This window comes from Polypterus senegalus, chromosome 4 (assembly GCF_016835505.1).
Source record: "Polypterus senegalus isolate Bchr_013 chromosome 4, ASM1683550v1, whole genome shotgun sequence".
Taxonomy (NCBI): Eukaryota; Metazoa; Chordata; class Cladistia; order Polypteriformes; family Polypteridae; genus Polypterus; species Polypterus senegalus.
The window spans coordinates 205,004,127-205,031,033 of NC_053157.1; positions in this window are offsets into that span (position 1 = coordinate 205,004,127).

Sequence of the window (26,907 nt, forward strand, 5' to 3'; positions counted from 1 at the left end):
GGACTCCTCATCAACTCGCTGGCCGCTATGGAATATTACGTGGACTATCTGCGGACTTATTTCGTTATCTCTGGAACGGGAATTGGGAGGATAAAAAAAACTGTTGATGTATAATAACTTGTATATGTGTGGCGCTGCAAATTAAGGGTTATTTAGGTTCGGGCGGGGCGATCCATTTGTAAGGGATTATTTATCTAGTTGTTGTTTATTTGATGAACTGCAAGTATAAATATGGTATATGGTGGGCAGTGACCTATAAATGTATCGATATTGAGGGATTGCTTTATTAGAATAAAGGCGATACGGGAAATTTTATTAAGGTGTGATACTGGCCTATCCTTTTATCATCTGACTTTAGCTAGGTCAGAATAGTGGTAGCATTTCTCTCAGGCTAGTGCTCGAGACGAATTGTTACAGCATCAACATTGTACATAATGATCTTGGGCTGGTGTGCAGCTGCTCAGCCAAGGATAACGATTTCTTGAAGCTCCCAACATGCCGTTGTTGTGCTGTTACTGTTTCCAGAGGCAGTTTGGAACTCTGTTGTGGGTGATGCAACAGAGAATGGCTGACTTTTACACAATATGAGCTTCAGCAGTCAGTGGCCTGTTTTGTGAGTTTGCATGGCATATTACTTCATGGCTGAGCTGTTGTTGTTCCAAAATGCTTCCACTTCAAAATTATAGCACTTACAGTTGTCTGGGCTAGATCTAGCAGAGCAGACATTTTAAATACTGACTTGTGGCAAATTGTGGCATTCTATGACAGTGCCATGTTTAAAGTCACTGAGCTAGTCAGTATGAATTATTCTACTACCAGTGTTTGGCAATGGAGACTGATTTTATACACCTATTAACAATGGGTGCAGCTGAAATACCTGAACTTAATAATCTGGAGTAGTGTCCACTTTTGGTCATTTAGTGTATGAACTACTAGTCAGTTAAAGAACATCTATGCATTTTCAAAGATGGCTGTAAAAATAAAGCCCAGAGAGAATGGAAATGTTTTGTGATCAACGATGGGAAATACCATGTTTAGTACAGAAAACATTGTAGGAAGATACTGATAAGGTGCACAGGGACACCGCCGACAGTGTATGAAAGTATTAAAACAAGATTTAACCCCGCCCGGGACCGGAAATAAAACACAAAGAGTAGGACATTATTCAGTATTCTATGTTAATTAATGTTGACTTATGTTTATCTTTTATTGTGTCTTCTATTTTTCTATTCATTTTGTAAAGCACTTTGAGCTACATTTTTTTGTATGAATATGTGCTATATAAATAAATGTTGATTGATTGACAGCTGCTGTACAGGCTTTTAAATGTTCGAAGCACCGTACGAGATGCGAATCACGTGGCATGGCAGCAGCAAGCCAGCAGCTGGTCGAGCAAAGAGGAGGTAAAAAAAAACTGCATTTGTTTCCCATTGTATCACCGTTTAAGAGGGGGTTCTGGAGGAGCGACCGCATCTCCTTGGGGTGCGTTCAGCCCCCCTCTTCACAATGCAAGCAGCAGAGACATGAAGTGGTGCAGGCCGAGGGGGTAGGCGAGCAAAGTGAGCAGGGGGCGAACCCCTTAGTTATAATATAAATTATATTCTATAATCTGATATCTATGCAAAAGGACGAAGGTCCAAGTCTTTAGAGTGCTGGTGCTTCCTGTTTTGCTATATGGCTGCGAGACATGGACGTTATCTAGTGATCTGAGACAAGGACTGCACATCTTCGGTACTGTGTCTCTTCGGAGAATCTTTGGGTACTGCTGGTCTGAATGTATGTCGAATTAGCAGTTGCTCACAGAGTTTGGAATGAGGAATATTACCTGCACATTACTGACTTGCAGGATTATTGAGGGCCTGAGCAGCTGGACCAGGCCAAGGGAATGCCCACGTAACACCTGGCTGCAGCAGATAGTCTTTTCCAGAGGGTGGGACTGGACTGGGGGGTTGCCAACCAGGATTCCAAGCTGTTTCATTACGTGGTGGGTGCAGCAACATGCTGTACCAGTGCACACTCCCCAACCCGACCTGTAAATGGAAGTTTAGTGATGAATTAAAAAATTCACCATCACAGTACGTTCCGATTCAGATTCTATGATGTTCAAAATGTAGAGAAAAGTTGTTTTTAGTAAAGTGTATGTGTGTGTGTCAAATTTGATTTTAATGTCTTAACATTATACACTTTTTTCACCATGTAAAGCTCAGGGATGAAAACATTCCTACAAAGATTTTGAACAAGATTTCTGACAAATCCTCTCTGAACACTGAGACCTATGTACAATCATAGCTTCACAAAATATTTACTGGTCTTTTTCAATGGCATGTTTGGCATGTTACGGACTCTCAACATATTGATTTTGGTCCACTGTTAATCCCCATATCCTTAGTCTTACCTGGGATTTTTGCAGTCTTTTCCATTTAGTCATGAGAGCTGGCCCATTGAGTAGTTTTTGAAATACATCATTTATTTAATTACCAAATAGTTAATCTGTATCACTAAAGTGTAATTTACATGGAAGTACTGTATGGACCATTCCCAATCAATTTAAACTTATTATTTTCACATTTTTATTACAAAATTATTTAGTTCTTGGTAATTTCCAAGGTTTGTCTGAACAACTGAGTAGAGGTGCTAGTAAGACTGGATACAAACAAAGAATAGACACACCAACAGCCTTTGAGAAACTGAGGCAAACGCAGAGGCAGTTGGGTGGTTCTGTAGGTTAGTGCAGGAAGGCAGAAGGTGGTAAGAATTAATTAACTAGAGAGGAATCTTGGTGTGTATACAAGCTAGAATGTGCAACGAAAAAAGCCTACTCTCCTACCCAGTGATCACATATTCTGGCAGTTAACTTTGACAACTGCCTCTTTTAAAAAAACAATGTGGCTATAATGGTGTGATTCATTCAAGATGATGAAGAGACAACTCTAGACTAGCTGCCCTGTTTTATTTGTAGGTCATTCCTGATGTTGGTGGTGATCTTAAGGCGTATTACCTTAGAAGTAATCCGGAGTAGCACGGAAAGCCCAGTGCTTGAGAACAAGCTAGGGTAACACAGCCTAACAGAAGAGCAGAGAGGCCAGAGGTACTGAGAAAGAAAAAGAGAAGAGCATTGATGTCGCATTAAGAGGTGGAAAAGTAAGAAGGCAACCCTACCTGGTAGTCAGGAAAACAAGTTCTGTTTTGGAAAGGTTTATTTTTTTTGGCATAAAAAACTTTTATGATACTGATGAGCTGGTTTTGGCACTTAGCAGTGGATTACAATGAAAACGTACATATATATTTTCTTGAGATACTTTTTAATATTCCTGCAGGAATAAGTTAAAATCAAGATTGCAAGGAATATAAAAATACTAACGAAACAATTTGTTGCAATACAATTTCTCAAGTAATGTTTTAGGAATGACTTCACGTTGATTTCATGCCTGGAGAATTTTTCTAGTTGCTGATTGCGTAACATTAAGAATAAATACTCTGCACAATATTTGAATTGGCCTGACTTCTCTATCATTTTGTTTGTGCAAATGTGGTGAAATCTGGCTACAAATGAACCACACTGATCTTGTCACATAGAGTTATCAACTGATCTTGTCATTTCAGTATCTTTCTTTTCTTGTTTATAAATGGCTTTTGGTTTATTAGAGGATAGTGCACCTATCTTTTCATTTGTTTTTGTGCTAGAAGCCTTTGCCCTTAACATATAAAATACATTATCACAGAGAAACTGCCAGAAGTTACAAGTAGAGGTGGGAAAAGTGGGATTTATGTCTTCTTTTTTAACAAAGGATCATTGTCCATTAAGACTGTTGTATAAAGAGAATAATAGATCTTTAGGTATGAGGGGACAACTGATGTTGTTACTAAAAGTGAGACAGAGCCAGAGACAGAGTGAGCAACAAGAGGAAACAGGGACAGTAAAATGATAGAAGAATGTAGACACATCACTATTTTTTTATTTTTATTCTTGTTATATCTCTGAGAGCAGATAATTGGTGGAGTGTCATGATGTCAACAACAGTGACAGTAGTGCACCCTCTGCTTGAGCTCCTAACTGTTGTAGACTCTTATGAATAAAGGTACCAGAGGGATTCTTCAGAATGTTGCCATAGGGGAACCCGTTTTTGTTCTCAGTAGATCCATCCGCATGACGGTTTCAAAAAGAACCTTTTATTATTTAGATCTGTAATAGGCTTCTTACCATGGAGAGATGGTGACAGATTTGCAAAATAGTAATGGCTCATGATTTTAAAAGGACCCCTGCTGTACACAATCACACAGTCCAAGTCCAGGTCTTCTTGACCTGTTAGTGCTCTGCTAAGGTAGCCTACCACACATTAAAGAGTTAATGTTTCTTCTAAATATTAGGAAGTTCTTCAAAATACAAAGAATCAATTTCATTTGCAAAGAAGCATTCCCAAAATGAAATGGTGCTTTGTCAAGGAATAGTCACACACGAGAAATCACACAACCCAGTAAAGAACCATAAAGTACCATTAAAACAACAATATTTTTAAGAGCGTATAGTAATGAAGAACTATATTTGAGTATATTTTAAGAAAATTTCTTCTTTACTTGAGAATAACATTTTTTGTCTATTTTTACTTTTGTTTCATTATATTTTTAAACATAAATCATTACTTCTACTCATATATTTTTGCTGGACATATTGTTTACTACAATGTTATGCATATACAATATGCAAATATGTACAACCTACCAGCCTAACAATATTACCTTTGAAAACTGTTTTAGAAACCAGGGTATTTGGAGTAAGCCAACAAGTAAATGGAAGGAACACACACAGTATCCTCCATCCTGAAGATGAGCCCAAATATAAGGAAGAAAAGTGACATATTGAATCACTTGCTGCCAAAAGACTGCATATGAAAAACATTAAAAAAATGCATACACACACACACACATATATATATATATATAGTCAAAGAAAGACAAAATGAGCCACAAAAAGGTTTGGGGCAGCCTCCTGTATACTTGAACCCAGCTGCAAATTTTGATAAATTGACTATACAGTTGCGTAGAGACTGTAGTCCAAAACAGAACTGCTTGGGTTAGGTAAACATGGCAGCTTTAAAGCAAGGCAGAGGAAGTGATGTCATCAGGACCGGGAATGGAAGTCTTTGGGGCCAAGATGGGAAGTGACGTGATCAGGACTAGCCGAAATTTCCCGTAACTGAGCTGTAGTGGAAAGAAAGAAAGGATTAGTGCACTCCGCCACCCCTTTGTCTGCAATTGAATTACCCTTTAGCTACCTCCCATGTGCATGTGTGTGACAATATACAGTACATACATTTACACACACACACACACATACTGTATACATATATATAGGTCGAGGTCGAGAGGTTCCGGCTAGATATAGGACTCACCTCGACGCACAGCTTGGACTCTGGAACCAATCTCCTTGAGAGGGGCTGGACTCTCTACCACTCTGGAGTTGCCCCGGTGAGAGGCCAGGCAGGTGTGGGCATACTTATTGCCCCCCGACTCGGAGCCTGTGCATTGGGGTTTACCCCGGTGGACAAGAGCGTGGCCTCCCTCCGCCTTCAGGTGGGGGGAAGGGTCCTGACTGTTGTTTGTGCGTATGCCGAACAGCAGTTTGGAGTATCCACCCTTTTGGAGTCTCTGGAGGGTTGCTAGAGGGCATACCTTCTGGGATTCCCTCGCTTTGCTGGGAGACTTCAATGCTCACGGGGCAATGACAGTGAGACCTGGAAGGGCGTGATTGGGAGGAATGGCCCCCCCGATCTGAACCCGAGCGGTGTTTTGTTATTGGACTTCTGTGCTCGTCACGGATTGTCCATAACGAACACCATGTTCAAGCATAAGGGTGTTCATATGTGCACTTGGCACCAGGACACCCTAGGCCTCAGGTCGATGATCGACTTTGTGGTCGTGTCATCGGACTTGCGGCCATATGTCTTGGACACTGGGTGAAGAGAGGGGCGGAGCTGTCAACTGATCACCACCTGGTGGTGAGTTGGCTTCGATGGTGGGGGAAGATGCCGGTCAGACCTGGTAGGCCCAAACGTGTTGTGAAGGTCTGCTGGGAACGGCTGGCAGAGTCCCCTGTCAGAAGTAGCTTCAACTCCCACCTCCTGCAGAACTTCAACCACGCCCCGAGGGAGGTGGGGACATTGAGTCCAATGGGCCATGTTCCGTGCCTCTATTGTTGAGGCGGCTGACCGAGCTGTGGCCGCAAGGTGGTCGGTGCCTGTCGTGGCGGCAATCCCGAACCCGCTGGTGGACACCGGGCGTGAGGGATGCCGTCAAGCTGAAGAAGGAGTCCTATAGGACTTTTTGTCCTGTGGGTCTCTGGAGGCAGCTGATAGGTACCGCAGGCCAAGCGAACGCTGCTCCGGTTGTTGCTGAGGCAAAACTCGGGCATGGGAGGAGTTTGGAGGCCATGGAGAACGACTTTGGACGGCTTCGAGGAGATTCTGGTCCACCGTCCGGCGCCTCAGGAGGGGAAGCAGTGCAGTGTCAACACCGTGATATAGTGGGATGGTGCGCTGCTGACCTGACTTCGGGCGCTAGGGTCGGTGGGAGGAGTACTTCAAGACCTCCTCAATCCCACTAACATGCCTTCCAATGAGGAAGCAGAGCCTGGGGACTCTGAGGTGGGCTCTCCCATCTCTGGGACTGAAGTCACCGAGGTGGTCAAAAACTCCTTGGTGGCAGGGCCCCGGGTGGATGAGATACCCGAGTTCCTTAAGGCTCTGGATGTTGTAGGACTGTCTTGGTTGACACGGCTCTGCAACATCGCATGGACATCGGGGACAGTGCCTCTGGATTGGCAGACCGGGAGGGTGTGTTCCAACTATAGAGGGATCACACTCCTCAGCCTCCCTGGAAAAGTCTATTCGGGGGTTCTGGAGAAGAGGGTCCGTCGGATACTCGAACCTCGGATTCAGGAGGAACAGTGTGGTTTTCCCTGGTCGCGAACAGTGGACCAGCTCTTCACCCTTAGCAGAGTCCTGGAGGGTGCATGGGAGTTTGCCCGACCGGTCTACATGTGTTTTGTGGACTTGGAAAAGGCATTCGACCGTGTCCCTCGGGAATCCTGTGGGGGTGCTCGGGAGTATGGGGTACCGGACCCCTGATAAGAGCTGTTCGGTCTCTGTACAACCGTGTCAGAGCTTGGTCCGCATTGCCGCAGTAAGTCGAGCCCGTTTCCAGTGAGAGTTGGACTCCGCCAGGGCTGCCCTTTGTCACCGATTCTGTTCATAACTTTTATGGACAGAATTTCTAGGCGCAGCCAGGGTGTTGAAGGGGTCCAGTTTGGTGGACTCAGGATTGGGTCACTGCTTTTTGCAGATGATGTTGTCCTGTTTGCTTCATCAGGCCGTGATCTTCAGCTCTCTCTGGATCGGTTCGCAGCTGAGTGTGAAGCGGCTGGGATGAGAATCAGCACCTCCAAATCCGAGAGCATGGTCCTCAGCCGGAAAAGGGTGGAGTGCCCTCTCAGGGTTGGGGAGAGATCCTGCCCCAAGTGGAGGAGTTCAAGTATCTCGGGGTCTTGTTCACGAGTGAGGGAAGAATGGAGCGTGAGATCGACAGGCGGATCGGTGCGGCATCCACAGTGATGCGGGCTCTGCATCGGTCTGTCGTGGTAAAAAAGGAGCTGAGCCGTAAGGCAAAGCTCTCAATTTACCAGTCGATCTACGCTCCTACCCTCACCTATGGTCATGAGCTATGGGTAGTGACCGAAAGAACGAGATCGCGATACAAGCGGCTGAAATGAGTTTCCTCCGCAGGGTGTCTGGGCTTTCCCTTAAAGATAGGGTGAGAAGCTCAGTCATCCGGGAGGGGCTCAGAGTAGAGCCGAAGGGGAAGTCTGGGCCTCTCTGCTTAAGCTGCTGCCCCCGCGACCCGACCTCGGATAAGCGGAAGAGGATGGATGGATGGATGGATATATGTCTTCTTTTTCTGGCTGCTCATGTTAGGGGTTGCCACAGCAGATCATCTTCTTCCATATCTTTCTGTCCTCTGCATCTTCTGTTTCACCCATCACCTGCATGTCCTCTCTCACCAGATCCATAAACCTTCATTTAGGTCTTCCTCTTTTCCTCTTCCCGGGCAGCTCTATCCTTAGCATTCTTCTCCCAATATACCCAAGCATCTCTCTTCTGCAAGTCCAAACCAACGCAATCTCGCCTGTCTAACTTTGACTCCCAACCGTCCCACCTAAGCTGACCCTCTAATGTACTCATTTCTAATTCTGTCCATCCTCGTCACACCCAATGCAAATTTTAGCATCTTTAACTCTGCTACCTTCAGCTCTGTCTCCTGCTTTCTGGTCAGTGCTACTGTCTCCAACCCATATAACACAGCTGGTCTCACTACCGTCCTGTAGACCTTCCCTTTCACTCTTGCTGATACCCGTCTGTCACAAATTACTCCTGACACTCTTTTCCACCCAGCCAGCACTCTCTTCTTCACCTCTCTTCCACAATCCCCATTACTCTGTACTGTTGATCCCAAGTATTTAAACTCATCCACCTTCACCAATTCTACTACTGCATCCTCACCATTCCACTGACCTCCCTCTCATTTACACACATGTATTCTGTCTTGTTCATACTGACCTTCATTCCTCTATTCTCTCGAGAGCATATCTCCACCTATCATGGGTTTCCTCAACCTGCTCCCTACTATTGCTACAGATCACAGTGTCATCAGCAAACATCATAGTCCACGGGGACTCCTGTCTAATCTCGTCTGTCAACCTGTCCATCACCATTGCAAATAAGAAAGGGCTCAGAGCTGATCCCTGATGTAATCCCACCTCCATGTTGAATGCTTCCGTTGCTCCTACCGCAGACCTCACCACTGTCACACTTCCCTCGTACATATCCTGTACAACTCTTACATACTTCTCTGCCACTCCCGACTTCCTCATACAATACCACAGCTCCTCTCGAGGCACCCTGTCATATGCTTTCTCCAGGTCCACAAAGACGCAATGCAACTCCTTCTGGCCTTCTAAACTTCTTCATCAACATCCTCAGAGCAAACATTGCATCTGTGGTGCTCTTTCTTGGCATGAAACCATACTGCTGCTCACTAATCATCACCTCACTTCTTAACCTAGCTTCCACTACTCTTTCCCATAACTTCATGCTGTGGCTCATCAATTTTATTCCCCTGTAGTTACTGCAGTCCTGCACATCCCCCTTATTCTTAAATATCGGCACCAGTACACTTCTTCTCCTCTCCTCAGGCATCCTCTCACTTTCCAAGATTCCATTAAACAATCTGGTTAAAACTCCACTGCCATCTCTCCTAAACACCTCCATGCTTCCATAGGTATGTCATCTGGACCAACAGCCTTTCCATTTTTCATCCTCTTCATAGCTGTCCTTACTTCCTCCTTGCTAATCCATTGCACTTCCTGGTCCACATCATCCAACCTCTTCTCTCTCTCATTCTCTTCATTCATCAGCCTCTCAAAGTACTCTTTCCATCTGCTCAACACACTCTCCTCGCTTGTGAGTACATTTCCATCTTTATCCTTTATCACCCTAACCTGCTGCACATCTTTCCCAGCTCGGTCCCTCTGTCTAGCCCATCAGGTCCTTTTCTCCCTCTTTAGTGTTCAACCTCTCATACAACTCATCATACGCCTTTTCTTTAGCCTTCGCCACCTCTCTCTTCACCTTATGCCTTATCTCCTTGTACTTTTGTCTACTTTCTGCATCTCTCTGACTATCCCACTTCTTCTTTGCCATCCTCTTCCTCTGTATACTCTCCTGTATTTCCTCATTCCACCACCAGGTTTCCTTTTCCTCCTTCCTCTTTCCAGATGTCACACCAAGCACCCTTCTTGCTGTCACCCTTACTACATCTGCTCTAGTTTCCAAACTGTCTGGTAACTCTTCACTGCCGCCCAGTGCTTGTCTTACCTTCTCCCTAAACTCAACCTTGCAGTCTTCCTTTTTCAACTTCCACCATTTGATCCTTGGCTCTGCCCTCACTCTCTTCCTCTTCTTGATCTCCAACATCATCCTACAGACCACCATCCTATGCTGCTTAACTACACTTTCCCCTGCCACCACTTTGCAGTCTTCAATCTCCTTCAGATCAACTCTTCTGCATAGGATGTAATCTACCTGTGTGCATCTTCCTCCACTCTTGTATGTAACCCTATGTTCCTCCCTCTTCTTAAAATACATATTCACCACAGCCATGTCCATCCTTTTGGCAAAATCCACTATCCTCTGACCTTCTTCATTCCTCTCCTACCTACCCATCACCAACTCGTCTCCACTGTACATGCCCATTGAAATCCGCTCCAATCACCACTTTCTGTCCCTTGGGTACACTGTTCATCACTTCATCCAACTCACTCCAAAAATCTATCTCACCGATTGCACATCCAACTTGCGGTGCATATGCACTAATAACATTCATCATCACACCTCCAGTTTCCAGCTTCATAATCATTACTCTGTCTGACACTCTTTTCACCTCCAAAACACTCTTGACATACTGTTCCTTCAGAATAACTCCTACTCCATTTTTCCTCCCATCCACACCATGATAGAACAATTTTAAAACACCTACAATCCACCTGGCCTTACTCCCCTTCCATTACATGAACAATATATTAACCTTCCTTCTTTTCATCAATATATCAACCTTCCTTCTCTCCATCATATCTGCTAACTCTCTCTCCTTACCACCTCTCCTCCTGCCTCCGGATATGTCTCCCCCCCCCCCCTTCTTCTTCTTCGGCAAACAGTAGCCCAATTTCTGCCAGAACTTGGTTAATAGTACTGGTGGCGGTCGTTGTAAACCCGGGGCTCGACTGATCCGGTATGGAAATTTATATTGTAGTCCGCATATTGATTGGCAAAATTTTACACCGGATGCCCTTCCTGACGTAACCCTCCCCATTTATTGGGGCTTGGGACCAGCATGAAGAAACACACACTGGTTTGTTCATCCACTGTGGCTGGGTTACATACATATATATATACAGGTATATATAATAATAATCTGAAAAGATCGCGGACATGCTATAAGCGCATGCCGTCGATGGATGATACAAGGAACATTATAAATGCGCAGGGCATAGTATTACTTGGCCACTAACCTGAGCATGACACTGTCTGACTGCTGTGTCTGTGTATAGAAGTGTGGCAGATCCCGCTACAATGAATAACTGCACTGTTCCTGTTTCAAGCTGAATAAAGCTGGTGTCGTTAAAGTACTAAGACTCAGCTTTGAGTCTTGGGGTGCAAGACAAGGACTCACACGTTACAACACACACATGTGGTCACCATGTTATAGTAAACAGTATACGCTTGTATGGATGTTGACTACATGAGTGAGGCACGCTGACTGACTAGTACCCACAATCCTGCAGCGAGAGAGAGAGAAGAACCATCACCTCACTTGTGATCATGTGACGCTCGGCAGACAAATCGTATACGTACTACTCGTATTGGAAGACCTCGCTTGTTTATCAAGTAAAAATGTATTAAAATATATTATATTTATATATATATATATATATATATATATATACACATACATACTCTCTAAAATAGTGCTGGACTGTTTCCTGCATTTGATGTTTAAGGAAATGTTTATTCAGCAATTTTCTGTTAACATATATTTCTGTATTCCCCAGAAACAACCTGTTGTATCCCAAAAATGTTTGATAAAGGGTGAAAAACTAGTGAGCAAATGGTGACAAAACGCAAGAGTTTACTTGGGAAAAAAGAGGCTAGGAAAAGGCCTCGATAAAAACACGGACAAGATATTGTGCAATTAACTTACAGGAGCAGGAAATGTTTCTAGTGAAGATGTTGTCTTTCTAATGTTTAATACCATTATGCAGATTACTGCACCTGTCTTGTAATACATTAAAAACTGAAGGGAATAGAAATATGAACAGAAGAAAAATTCATGATGTTTTTACATATTCTGGAATGATCCTTCTGAGATCAAGCCCCCAAAGTATCACCAATTTTTTGTGATAAACATTCTCTTACCTTGTGTCTAATGCTGCTAGAACAGGCTCTGTCCTCCCTCAAGTAGAACAAGTGGCTTGGAAAATATGCAATATTTACGATAGCATCATCAATGAAAAATACTCCTGACAGATACAATATGCCATGGCTAAATCACACTCAAAGTTTTTCAGTGCTTGTGAGAATCTAAAGACTCACAAAAATGTCAATTCTTTTAGCCTGTCATGGAACCAAAATATTTATGTTATTGAAAGGAAACTAGAATAACATCCTGAAAAGAAAGGAAACGAAAATGGAAACATGGGTGAATGGACATTAATTGTTTTTTTTTTCATATAAAACTAGATATTAATGTTAATCCTTACCTTTGCTTAAATCCCAAACATCTTCGTATTCACATTTTGCACTTAATAATTCACTAAAATAAAATATGAAATTAATAAATAATCTCCTTGAATTTCCCATGAGTTTCATTGTAACAACCAAGCCTAGATTACGTTGATAATTCAAAGCCTAAATTTTGCATAAAGGTTAGACTTTTTTAATGAATTCTATCCAGGATCTACAGTCAGTCTGATTATAACATTTAACTTACATCAATTGTATTTCTTTATTACATATTGGAGTGCTCTAAAAATGGAGGTTAATCCTCAGAATAGTGCAGGAGTAAAAATAATGTTTTCAATTAAATGTTTTTGGAGTAGAAGTGAAGAAATGATTGGAATCATGACATGATAAAGTATAAATAATATTGTTGAAATGAAAGAAGTAATAATACTGAAATTGTTTCTGCATATAAAAATACAACTGTGCACAAAAAATATAAAAAAATAAAAAAGAACGAACACCTTTTTGAAAATTAGTAAAGGTTAATGGACATGAATCTGTGACAAATGCAAAAGCAAGCAGCAGCATAGTTTAATGGTTTGCGCTTCTGTACACAGAAGTCACCGGGTTTGAATATCCCCCTGAAATATATTTTATGACAGTTCGGTAATCACATTAATGATGATTCATGTATCTTCTCCTCCACCCTGAAATTAATTCATGGCTACACCCCTACTTCTGCATCATAGCTCTGGGCATTTTCAAATCCAGCCCCAGTCAATAGCCATGTAGAATTTGCATATTTTTCCTGTGTCATTTTATGTTTTACCCAACTTTTAGTTTTTCCTCCAGTATCCTAGAGTTACATACAAAAGGACATTGTGAACTTTTTAATTGACTTCTTTTGAGCAAGTATGGGTACTTACATAAGCGTACCATTGGAGGGAATTCAATTCCAAGACACTGCGACCACTCTGTACAGTAAATATTCAGACTAATCAGACCTGGGGAATTCATGAATGGGAGGTTTGAATATGAATGAATGAACCAAACCAAGTGCATATTTTGTAAACGGTACATTACAGTTTTGAAATTAATTTTTAACGAATTTGAATGACTTTTTTATTTGTTTTTCTTTTCTTGGAATTTTCTCTTTGATATCTTGTAAAGCACTTTAAGTTACATTCTTTGCAGGAACATGTGCTATAGAAATAAATGTTGTTGTTGTGGAAGAGTTGCTTTCTGACAGAACTTAAACCCCAGGACCATTTCTGTTTAGAACACTTTATGTGTTGACATTACATATTTTCTCTGTATTTACAAGGTAGTCTTTGTGGGATTTTGATCCTCCTACAAATCATTCAATGATGTTCTTCTGCATTGATTGGTAACTCTTGACCTGACCCAATATTGTACTAACCAGTGTCTGGAAACCCACTCAGAGAATGGATCCTACTCTCCACATATTGATACTAGTACAGTATAAATTTTGATACACCTAAGCCACTGGTTTTGACGCATTTGCTTCAGAGAATGAAATAAAATGTTTCCAACATAGTAATTAGTGGTGTTGCACACTAGGCTTGCTTTTTTGTATCATATGAAATCTTTAATATTTGCAGACAAATTGTAATCTAATAAGCAGCAATATTTCTTAATTAAATAACATATTAATTCTACATTGCTTCTGCATATTAGATAGATAGATAGATAGATAGATAGATAGATAGATAGATACTTTATTAATGCCAAGGGGAAATTCAAAAGAAATAAAAGGTAAAAAGATAAAGTCATACACAGAGCTGCTGGAATGGCTGCCACTCGTGACGGCGCCGGAAATGAGTGACTTTTATTAGTACCAAGTAGATGGTTTTCTATATATAGTGACCATTGTGCATATAAAACCTTCCACTTTTTTCACACTGCATTTCAATTTTTGTTAAGAAACCTGATAAAGAAATATCCTTCTGAGTACTACTAAATTGTATAATTGGAAGACACAAGTTAAAATTTTGAAAATTTAGGCCTTAATGTTAAAGAAACTGGACTAGAACTGTTTTAACAAAAAAATATATACAATTATTTAAACACAAATGATATAGGTATAAATGATATTATATCTATAGTTGTTTCCTAAAATAGAAAAGGAGAAGATTAATATAGTAAGTGAAACATCTTGCTATAAATGTAATGTTTTGTTTTTTTTTAATTGTTCTGTTTTGAAGTCTACCTTTTGAAGTTGCTATCAGTTAGGATCAATGGGGTATCTGGCTCTTATATTAATAAATACGGTACAGTTGGTCTGCCGCTCTAATCATCAGCTCTTCCTCTTCATAATGGGGTTAATGTTGTTCTGTTCCCTCACTTGCTTTTATTCTTTTGCTGTTGGTACCAATTTAAATTGTAGTAGGGTTGGGTTAGGTTGCATTTTGGTGTGTTATGACTGAGCATGGGGTTTTACCTTATTATAATTCCTGTCAGAATGGCTATGCTCTCCTTTAAAGTGTTTTCTTTGTAGTTAAATAAAAAATGTTATCACAGAAAACCAAAACAATAGTAAATGAAACATAAAACACTCATATCAGAAAAAAGGAGATCTACATCTCTCTTAGTCATCGAAAAAGACTGTGAAATTAACTGAAAACTTGTACAATTTAATGTATTCTTTTATAATATTCTTCACAAAGCAGAGTTTTGCGAGTTAGAGAAATTATACTTATTTCCAGATATAAAGTACTATGATAATAATAACATGCTTAAGAAACACTTGCACATCATTTATCTCATCAATAGTGTGGATAGGCAAAATTTGCAGCAAAAATGCTGTGTTCGCCAAATATTTTCCTGGAAAAATCGCCATGTGACTAACTTATGTGAATATTTTTCCCCAGTTCTTCATGATGCTTTGCATGTCTGGTTTGATATCAGAGGACTGTAGCCTCCATGTGCAGATCTTTTACACATGCCTACAGTAATATCTTTGCTGATCTGCTTCAGAAATAAGTGATGTCACAACCTGATCAGTACTCTAGTTAGATTTCCATCCCACATGCACTAATTAAGTAATTAAAAAATAAATAAGCAAATAAATACATAAAACTTGCAGTATTTTAACTTAAGATAACATTAGCTGACCATAATGAGTATTGCAACAGGATATGCTACAGTGATCTTTGTGCACTGGCAACACAACACCACATGGCTAATTTGTATGCATACTTAGTCATGTATCCAGGTAGAATCTCAAAACAAGCCTTAATGGTGAACTCCCCTTGTTAAAAAAACACAGGAGTCCCTGTGAAATAATAATGAAAGATTTATTACTATTAAGAAGTCTTTCTTCTTATGTGCAAAGCATCTGCAATCATACAGTGCATCCAGAAAGTATTCACAGCACACCACTTTTTCCACATTTTGTTATGTTACAGCCTTATTCCAAAATGGATTAAATTCATTTTTTTCCTCAGAATTCTACACACAACACCCCATAAAGACAACGTGAAAAATGTTTACTTGAGGTTTTTGCAAATTTACTAAAAATAAAAAAAATGAGAAATCACATGTACATAAGTATTCACAGCCTTTCCTCAATACTTTGTCGATGCACGTTTGGCAGCAATTACAGCCTCAAGTCTTTTTGAATATGATGCCACAAGCTTGGCACACCTATTCTTGGCCAGTTTCGCCCATTCCTCTTTGCAGCCCCTATCAAGCTCCATCAGGTTGGATGGGAAGCGTCGGTGCACAGCCATTTTAAGATCTCTCCAGAGATGTTCAATCAGATTCAAGTCTGGGCTCTGGCTGGGCCACTCAAGGACATTCACAGAGTTGTCCTGAAGCCACTCCTTTGATATCTTGGCTGTGTGCTTAGGGTCGTTGTCCTGCTGAAGGATGAACCGTAGTCCCAGTCTGAGGTCAAGAGCGCTCTGGAGCAGGTTTTCATCCAGGATGTCTCTGTACATTGCTGCAGTCATCTTTCCCTTTATCCTGATTAGTCTCCCAGTCCCTGCCATTGAAAAACATCCCCACAGCATGATGCTGCCACCACCATGCTTCACTGTAGGGATGGTATTGGCCTGGTGATGAGTGTTGCCTGGTTTCCTCCAAACATGACGCCTGGCATTCACACCTGATAGCTTAATCTTTGTCTCATCAAACCTAAGAATTTTCTTTCTCATGGTCTGAGAGTCCTTCAGGTGCCTTTTGGCAAACTCCAGGTGGGCTGCCATGTGCCTTTTACTAAGGAGTGGCTTCCGTCTGGCCACTCTACCATACAGGCCTGATTGGTTGCTGCAGAGATGGTTGTCCTTCTGGAAGGTTCTCCTCTCTCCACAGAGGAAATCTGGAGCTCTGACAGAGTGACCATCGGGTTCTTGGTCACCTCCCTGACTAAGGTCCTTCTCCCCCGATCGCTCAGTTTGGATGGCCGGCCAGCTCTAGGAAGAGTCCTGGTGGTTTTGAACTTCTTCCACTTACGGATGATGGAGGCCACTGTGCTCATTGGGACCTTCAAAGCAGCAGACATTTTTCTGTTACATTCCCCAGATTTGTGCCTCGAGACAAGCCTTTGTGCGAGACAGGATTGTCTCGAGGCACAAATCTGGGGAATGTGCATGTGCTTTCTCAGTTTTTTTTATTTTTGATAAATTTGCAAAAATCTCAAGTAAACTTTTTTCATGTTGTCATTATGGGGTGTTGTGTGTAGAATTCTGAGGACAAAAATGAATTTAATCCATTTTGGAATAAGGCTGTAACATAACAAAATGTGGAAAAAGTGATGCGCTGTGAATACTTTCCGGATGCACTGTATATACAGCAACAGTAATTGGAGACTTTATTGTACAGCCTGCAATGACTTTGCTTCTCTCTATGATGTCAGACATGAGTGTTTGTTTGCATAAATGAAGTAACTTCTAAAGACATAACTGAGCTAAAACAATAATTGACTTGCATAAAAACCAACATGTGGACAGAAATTTTCAAGTGAATCCATTTTCAGATGAACTTTTTCAAGTTTCAATTTAGGGGCTATCCAAACGGCATTGAATACAAGATAGCAATTATAAAGTGCCACTCCATTACATGGCACAATAATGCATATTCCCTTGGATTTTAATTTTCCTTTTGTGAGTTTATTTATTTGATATTTGATTTTTAGTGCTAGAATCATTACTATTCCTACCAATTGTCTTGACAAAGAGGATCACTGCCCATTTTGTTTGACCCTACTATAGAGTACAGAGAAAAAAAATGTACACTAAATAGAACCACTGTGTATTTTTCTTGAGTACTGTACCTACTAATACTACTCCAAGAGTTGTTTGATCCTTCATTCATGCCCCAAACCACTATGGACACAAGATAACAACACCCAGAGTGTTTGCATATTTTTTTTAATTAAAATGTTTCTCAAAAAAAAAAGTTTCTATAGTTGTGCTGTTCATCAGCATAAAATCACTTAACTAATTAATTGTAAAGAACACAATAAAATATCAATGCAGAACTAAAATTTTTATATATAAATATTTGAAAATTTATATTCATACTCACGTGTCACTTTATGTGCAATTAAAATAGTCCTCTTTATCAATCAGAATCAGAATCACTTTTATTTGCCAGTACTTAATGTATAGGAATTTGACTTGATAGATTTGGAGCTACTTATAACATAACACAACATCACATACAAATAATATAAATAGCATAACTTAAAAAAATAGATTTACTGTATGTATTGGGAAATGATTGGACAGACACATGAAGAGGTTTGGGGGCAGCTGCCTGTATAATTGAATTAGGCTGCAAAAAATTGGAGGTTGGTTCCATAGAACAGGTCTCAACAGACTTCAGTCCAACAATAGAACAATTACAATAGGCAAAGATGGCGGTTTAAAAGCCAGACCAGAAGTGACGTCCTTGAGTCCAGGCAAAATTTCCCATGGTTGGATTAGTAGGATTAGTGCACCCTGCCACCCTCTTGACTGGCATGGAATCCCTTTGTGAGCCCTTCAGCTTCCTCTCATGCGCACGTGTGTGACAGTATTCTTATGTATGCACTTTTTCAGTGGCGTGTTGGTCAAACATACAAATAAAAATTTCATTTTACAGTGTTCACATGACATGACAGTAAATCTGAATCAAAACCTCAGACATCTGAAAGACTCAAACCAATTTGTCATTTGAACGTGGATACTAAGATCTCAATACCAATCAGCACTCAGTGTTATGTTTTTTCTGTAGCAGGGTATGTGCTTGCATAATATGAATGATAGTTAAGAAAGGAAAAGAAATAGAAGGAGAAGCCACAAACCAGTTGTTTATCTTTTTATTGTTTGTACAAGTCACTCTGGTTGACAGTATTTGAGGGAATGAAAAAAATTGAGGACACTGTGTCTGAGTAAGTAAAAGTAATTATTAACATTTACTGTTCCTAGTTGGTAGGCATTTAGTGAAGTTTACAATATGATGAGGACATTGGGCTTTTAGGATCTGATGCCAACACAGAGATGTGATTTGTAGCAATTTTCAAAATCAACTTTTATTGATTTTTACTTATCCTTATGACATTCAGGTACTGTCTCCACTCTCGTATAAGTCATGCAGTAATCGGTGTATAGCCTACACCTCTCCCACCACCATTATGTGCCATCCAAACACACTACACATGCTGTCTCTGGTCCATGTTCCAAGTTATATGAAAAACGTTATGGTTCCATTTCAAGTATGATAAGGCATAATTTTACGTAGTCCAAATAGATGGAGATTGACGGATTTGTATATCACAAGCTGTGAAACAATGTGAATGTTCAAAAATGTCAATAACAGCAGTAGGAAATGATTTTTCAAAGTAAAGAAACATGCAAACAGACTTAAGCGATTCATACCTGGGTCCCACAGTTCAATAACGATACTTGAGGGAGTAATATAATTAAAAAAAAAAAAAAGATTAAAAAAAATATCAATATCCTTTTCTAGATGCACTTTTAGAGAAACATGGCCATTTATTTGCAGTGCAGATATTTTGACAAATCAAGAATGGGCAGAAGTATGATATGTTTACTGACAAAACATTTAAAGATTTAAAACCAATACAGAATATTGTGGTAAACACTACTTTTATTGTTTGGGAAGAATAATGCAGAGACACACAGTTGCTCTTTATTTTGCACTTCTGTTGTATACCTTTGTTTTTCTTGAACTTTTTCTCATGTAACTCCTAACTCTTATTTTCTGTTTAAACAAATGCAAAAACTGCTTATGCGAAAAAGAGAGAAGTAATAATTAATTGCTTTCTGCTGTCACAAGTGCTCTAGTACAATAATCTACTGCTTTGATGTCAATATCACTACTTATAATCTTCATGAAAATCCTTTCATTTTGGTTTTTCAGCTCTCTTGTTTGAAAAAATAAATATTTGTATATACATAAACAGACATAATAAAGCAAAATATATTAAACTAGCCGAAGCCCACCGTAGCATATGGCGGTGTAAGAATAGGAATGGAAAACCGTAATAAAGGAATTCAGAAATCAAGAAGAAATTAATGAAAGACGTAGTTGTGAATAGGTGTTTTGGTGGTAACGGCAGATAATGAGTCGAAAGATCTAACCCTAGAAAAAGCCACGTACAACTGACCGTGGCTGAAGACTGGTTGTTAGAATTATTGTGAAGAGTAAAGAGCATGTGGGTACGAGGAAGGCCGTTCTTCTGAAATTTGATTACGTAAATATAATCAATAACAACCTCAAAAAGATGTTGTTGTAGAATGTCTCTAAGTAATTCCTGCAGCTTAATCCAAAAGACTCATACTACAATATCAGGTCTGTGCTCCGGTCTTTGGGTATTCGACAATGCATGTAGAATTTCTAGCCAAGCAGGATTACATGTGAAAGTGATAAATAAATGAGGCTGTCCGAATTTACATACTATGGCCATGTCATCCTGCTAGTTTTGTTGCATGTATCTTGGACTTCCTGGAAATGTGGACGATAATATGATCATTTTGCCTATGTGTATGTTGTTATTTTCAGCATTTGCTTGCAGTGCATCTGAAAGTCCTTTGAATTGTTCGACACGCAAATCTTGTTAATCTAATCTGAAATAGTTGAGAAGCCCGCCCTCTGTTTTAACATACGAATCTATGACATACTGTTGGAATAGTTCTCCGCTGGAGTGCGAAATACTAAATGTATTCTTCATTGCTAATCTGTACGCATAAAACTGCCATTGACTAAGCCTTATTCGCTTGGTGGTTCTTTTATCGGGAACATGTTGTAAATCTTTGTGCCAGCCAATGTCTCCATAAGGGAATAAAAGTGGGTAAACCATAGGATTGCAATTCATATTGAGTGTGGAAATCTGTTTACAGGAGTTGCCTATGGGACAGATGCAAATGTCCCTTTCAGCAGGCGGTTCGCCATCTTCGCAATGAAAATCGCTGCAACATTGGTGTGACATGTCGGGGCATTGTATCCTTACATCCTGCCTAGGGTTTTCCTCGAAAAGCATTCGTACAGATGCTGTTGGATTGGACTGAGCAATTTCATGCATGTGTTTGTATGATTTAGTGAAGGGTTTGATGGTTCTAAGCTTGGAATCTAGCTGGAGAGGTAAATTTTCTCTGCATTCAGAGTTTGCTTTACTTTGTAAGCGTACTTCAGAAGCTTAGCAAGAAATGCCGTGTCGGCTGTGTGTGTGTGGAACCGGTTTTGAAGAGGAGCCGCTGGCAGCATGGGGAGGGGTTTGGAAGAGGACGAATAGGAACTGAGAAATGCCGTGTCGGCTGTGTGTGGGCGGGACCAGTTTTGAGGTGGAAGCAGGACGAACCAGAAAAGAAATATATATAGGAGATGACTATTTGAAAAAAAAATAACACTATTCATCCCCTTATTTGAACTGATTTTATTTTAACTAAGATGAAATGGATCATTAACCAGCCTCTGGTGCAAATGTTCCAATCTGTTTTTCCACTATGTACTACTAAGAACTATCTTGCAAAATTCATTGTGACAAAGTAATGGGGGCAAATACTTTTTCACGATATTCTGTGTTAAGCCATTTGCTGCTATGTGTGTATTTTTCTCTGATATACTCATGTAAGTTAATCAAATATGTGTAAAATGACAGCACTAATAAAATCTGCAGCTGCTTGAGAAAAGTGTGCACTTTGTGGAGAGGAGGAAAATTATGCAATTTCATTTTTCTTGATTCTTATTTTAATGGTGCATTTATGAATAGTGTACATTTAATCATTCTTTTTTCAATTAATTAAAGGATGACTGACTGTCCAAATATTTCTTTTACATTATGACAAACTTTTGAATGTGAAAAATCAGTCTTTTCCAAGCACTAATTATAACACATGCAATTTAACGCTCAAGTGCTGTGCAATCAAATTATATGCTGTATCTGTTTTATCTCCAGAATGTATTGCATCTGTGGTTTCTCAATAAAGTGGAATGGAGGAAAATAAGTAACACATGGGAGTTGGTTCACTAATGATTATGATAAATTGTTTCTGTTACAGAGGAGCGTTCTGAACAATACAATTAATGATCTTGAAGAGGTCCACAGCTACAGAAATATCCATTAACCATATATATTAATTTCCCCAAACACATTTTTAACAGCAGATCTATAAAGAGATGTAGAGCTTTGAAATAAGCTGTTAATATTGATGTCTTTATAGTTTAAATTTAGCTCATGGTAAAGCTATTTTTTTTTTTTGCGTAGAATCATTATAATAAATGAAAATACATTTTTGAATAAAAAGAGCAGACTGAACCTTTTTCTTTATAGCCATAGTGTGACACATGGGTTCAAATTTGTAAGTTAAAGTTAGAATGTCATAAGTTCCAATGTGAACTCTGGCTAAGCATGTGTCCAAGTATTTGCACTATACTGTATGTCTTGTTCAAATATTTGAAGTCTTTCTGGTCCTAATCTGGGATCCCGAGTTAGTTTGTCATGTGGTGGATGCGGCAATGTGCTGTATCAGCGAATGCTCCTAACCTCCTCCTCCTCATCCTTTAGGTACTATAAGGTGCTCACAATGAATCCTGTGCCATTAAATTAAGATTAGTTATTCCGAAAAGTAAAATGTAGATTTCATGAAAATGCTTATCTGTACACCTTTTGAAAAAAGAAAGTTGTGAGAAAAAAAACTGAAAGAAAATTAATATGTAATTTAAAGATTATTTCTGCATAATACTGTCCTTTATGCAGTGAGTGTAGTTCATTCTTGTAATAATGAAAGCTTAGCATTCACATTTCCCAGTTGCTCCAATCCATTTAATACCCAGCCTTTGCATGAAGTTTGAAAAAACAGCCAGTCCTACGAGATCTGATCACAGACTTCGACAGGAGCCATTTTTGCTCATTTGCAACTTTATGCCCTAACATAAGCTATGGGAATAATGGTAACATAAACCAATTCTTACAAAAAGTTTAAAATACATGATATTGTGTGAATACCACAGATATGACCTTCGGCTTTGTTATTATTTTTGCTTGAGTTTAGGTCCATAGAGTAAAAAGGATTATCTGCTGTATAATATTTTTGTAATAAAAAGTTTTTATAGTGTTAGAATTTTACTTCAAATATTCAAACAGAATACCCATTTAATGGTGTGGTAGAGCTTAGTGCTGCTGCCTTACAGCTCTGGAGATCCAGGGGTTTCAAACCTGGTTTGGCCACTATCTAGAATGAGCATGCATGTTTTCTCTTTGTATATGTGTAGGTTTATTTTCTGCATCCCAAAAATCCATACATTGTTGATTAAGGACTCTAAATTGACCCTTTATAAGTATCAATGAGTATGACCTGGTTCCCAATCCACAACTGGTTTTTACTTTTGCCTAGATAGGTTCTAGATCCTGAAACCCTAGACTGGATTAAATGGATTTAATAATGGACAAACAGATATACGGTTATCATGGTAAAATCTGGTGCCTATGAAAACTGTGCACTACACATGCAGAAAACAAAGGGAGCAGAAGAAAGATGGGAATCAAGAGCCAGAAAAAGAGATTATAACTGGAAAGATTGATCAGTGTCCAAAATGTAACTCCTAACTTATAATTTAAAAAAATAGAAGTATGCATTGTAAACCAAAATTTTTAAATGCACGTACATTTTCTTTGATTTGAATTTGCAAACTGGATAATTTATACCCCTTGACCTAGGACAAAATGCTGAGCATGACCTGATTGTTACTCTGCAGAAACTCCTTAGCATCAATTAAAAAAAATTGAAACACACAAAATTTCCAAGATGGTGTCACAGGGAAATTTTAAAAAGTGAATACCTTAAAAGGAAAAAATTCAGAAGACCTAATAACATTAATTCTGCATCGCAGAATAACCTCCATAACAAGAAAAACTGATTAAATTTGCAATTTTAAAATAAAGAAATACATGCAAACATGACACATGAATATTTTGGATATGTTAGCTAAAAAGATGAATCAGTTTGTCTATTTACAAGATTGTGAACATCCAATCTGTCCCAGGAGCAATGAGCAAAAGACAGGTGCCACCCCCTTGACATCGATGGATACATTCATATAAAACTACTGTACATGTACCAATACTGTGCAAGTTCACAGTTGTCAATCCACTGTACAAAGAGACTTGGGACTATTGGAGGAAACAGAAGTCCACTGAGGAAAGCCACATGAACGAGAAAAGAACATGGAAACCCTATACAGATGGCAGCCTAGTCAGAATCTGTACAATAGTTCAAGTGCAGTGAGTAGACAGTACCTGCTCTGTTACTATGGCAAAATTTTCATACTGTATACCATCAAGAAATATCTTTTATACTTTACATGTGGAGACAATTATTCATTTTCAAGTTAATTTGGTAATACTATTGATTATTAAAACATTTGACCATTACATGCTGGGCAATAACAAGATTAACAATGTAAAATGTTTCCTTTGTAGAATAAACAGGACACAAGAAACATAAAAATAGTTTGTGCTCCTAAATGAAAATCCCAATTTGATGCTGCAAGGAATACTGGGAAAATGATTTCTTGTGAATCGGTCACACTGGGGTACCTTTGCCATTTTCAAGATCAAAAATACCATTATTCCGAATGTCTGCGGAGACCAAATTTGGTGGATGTTAGTGGATGGTCCAAATTGGGATCACAGACAGTCTTCCAGGTGGAGGTCATCTCAGTTGTTGAGGTTTGAAAGCATATTACTAGAAAAGTAACTTGAAAAACAGAAGGGAACTAAAAATGCAATCAGTCATGATATACAAATATTTCAGTAGAATCAAAAGAAGGAAAGTTAAAAGGAACAGCTGTCAAGCTACAGTGCTGAACACAGGAATCAATGCGTTCTTACAATACATGGATATTGCAACAACACCACCAAGGGAAGAGCTTTTCATTATTCAGAACAAAGGACATCTAACTAATTAGGAAACAACGAACAGTAACAAAGTAATAAACACACTCCCCTGTGTGCCTAATTTAGCAATTTCTGAGGTTATTATTTTTAATAGGAAACTACTATTTTTTTTCTTCTTTTAGGGCATCCCAGTAGTCATCTATGTGATTCTGGCTGTTCGTTTAAAGTTTTGGATACATCATGGTTTCTGTGCCCTCTGGCAGCACTTTTTTCCTAGATACCTTTTCCCTTGGGTTTCTAGTTTTACACTTGACACTTAGAGCAACTTCTTCACTGTTTCCCCTTTTCTAAATAAATCGTGGCCCCGGGGCTTCTGTTCTGAATATTTTTACTGTCCTCTATAGGTCTCCCATTTTGCAAGATCACATAAAGTATCTTCTGTAAGTCAACAGAATTAAACCTCTATAGTCACGAAAGAAAGCTTTATGAGGACTAAATTCAGTTTTAAGGTTGATGGAGTAGAATTGTTTGAGATAAATAGTAAATCATCTTAAGGTGAAGTACACTCAGGAGAGGGAATAAGAATAAGCACATCTTTACACAAATGGTTGTGTTTAGTAATGTTATTGAATAATAATAAAAATAATAATAATAAATGTTATTTATATAGAGCCTTTCCCTGTTCACACAATTTTTTATTAAAATGTTATTGAAGAAGAAACCTTAATGACTTTTAAAACTATCTGGATGAGATACTGGTAACGTAACTATTAACTAACCAAACAGACTTGACACACTAAATAGCCTCCTTTCATCCATCAAAGCTGCCCACGTTCTTACAGTAAATTTATTCCACTCTGTTCACGACTTTTTTCTGTCAGCTGTTTCAGTTAAGGAAGGCAAGTTTTATGGTAAGGCAGTTATGTTCATTAATCATGGTGTGTGTAATGTGTTGCAAATTCAATAGCACATGCAAGTAAGAATTTCACTGCACTCTTAACATATGATAATAACAAACCAATAAAACCTATAAACATTTTGCAATACACGCCCAACATTTAACATATATACATCACTTTGGGTGTGATTAACGTTCCTCAGATCCTTAATGGTTTGTACAATGGTTTGTACAATTTTTTTCCCACATTCCAAAGCCATGAATGTTACGTTAAAAAGAACCCCTATGTTGGCCTGCTGTAAGTGTGGGTATGGCGTATATGTGAATTTTCCCCACAACGAATTGATGTCTCATCTATGGTTGGTTCCAGCTGTACAACCAATGCTGGTTCGTGATGGAAACAGCAACTTTCAAAAATGGAAAGAAGGATGAACAGATGAAAATGACTAATTCCAAAAAAGAAAAAAATGAAATAGCATATGTTTATCATTGTAAGATTAGTGTGCTTACAGTATTGATAAATAAGTTGAAAATGTGCAGTTCCTAAAGTACTTGATATTGTTTCTATTTTTTCTGTCTTACATTTCCTGTATTTTTTGTCAAATAACTTTATAACAAAATCAAAACATCATTACCATTTAGCATTAACAAACAAGGAAGATTTAATAGATACAAATAAGAGGATCTGGTACACTGATTCTGGCATATAAAGTGGTTACAGTAGCTAAAAGCAGTTTGAGAATATAAATTGCACAAGCAAGATTACAGCATTATTGTCGAATTGCTCGAAACTGGCTAATTTTTAAAAGAATGTGACATTCAGACACATGACAACACAATGTATTCAATTGCTAAATAGGTGTTATTTCTCACTAAGAGGAAGTCGTGAGACCCGTAGGACAGCTCACTTAATCATATACAACAAGCCTTCCCCAAAATAATGTGAATTAGGTTATGACTTAATGACAGTCAGACAAAGTAAATGAAATTTTCACTGTTTCATTTATTTAACATTAGCGTGTAGTCATTTTTTCTACACCAGTAACACCTGACATACGATCTAAAGCATTTAATTGGCTGCAATTCCTTGTAAAGTCTCATAACAGCCTATGTATTGTTGTTTTAATGGTTCATGTAAGTTGTTTATGTACATATGAATATACATGATGTGTGCTTTTACAGTTTTGTGTCAATCCACTCTAGCTGCAAATATACATAAGCACTCTGATCTTGTACTCAGAGAAGAACACAATGCAAAAATGAATTGAATTAAAATAAAACTGTGATGTTAGTCAGTATTCTGGAGTTGGGAAATA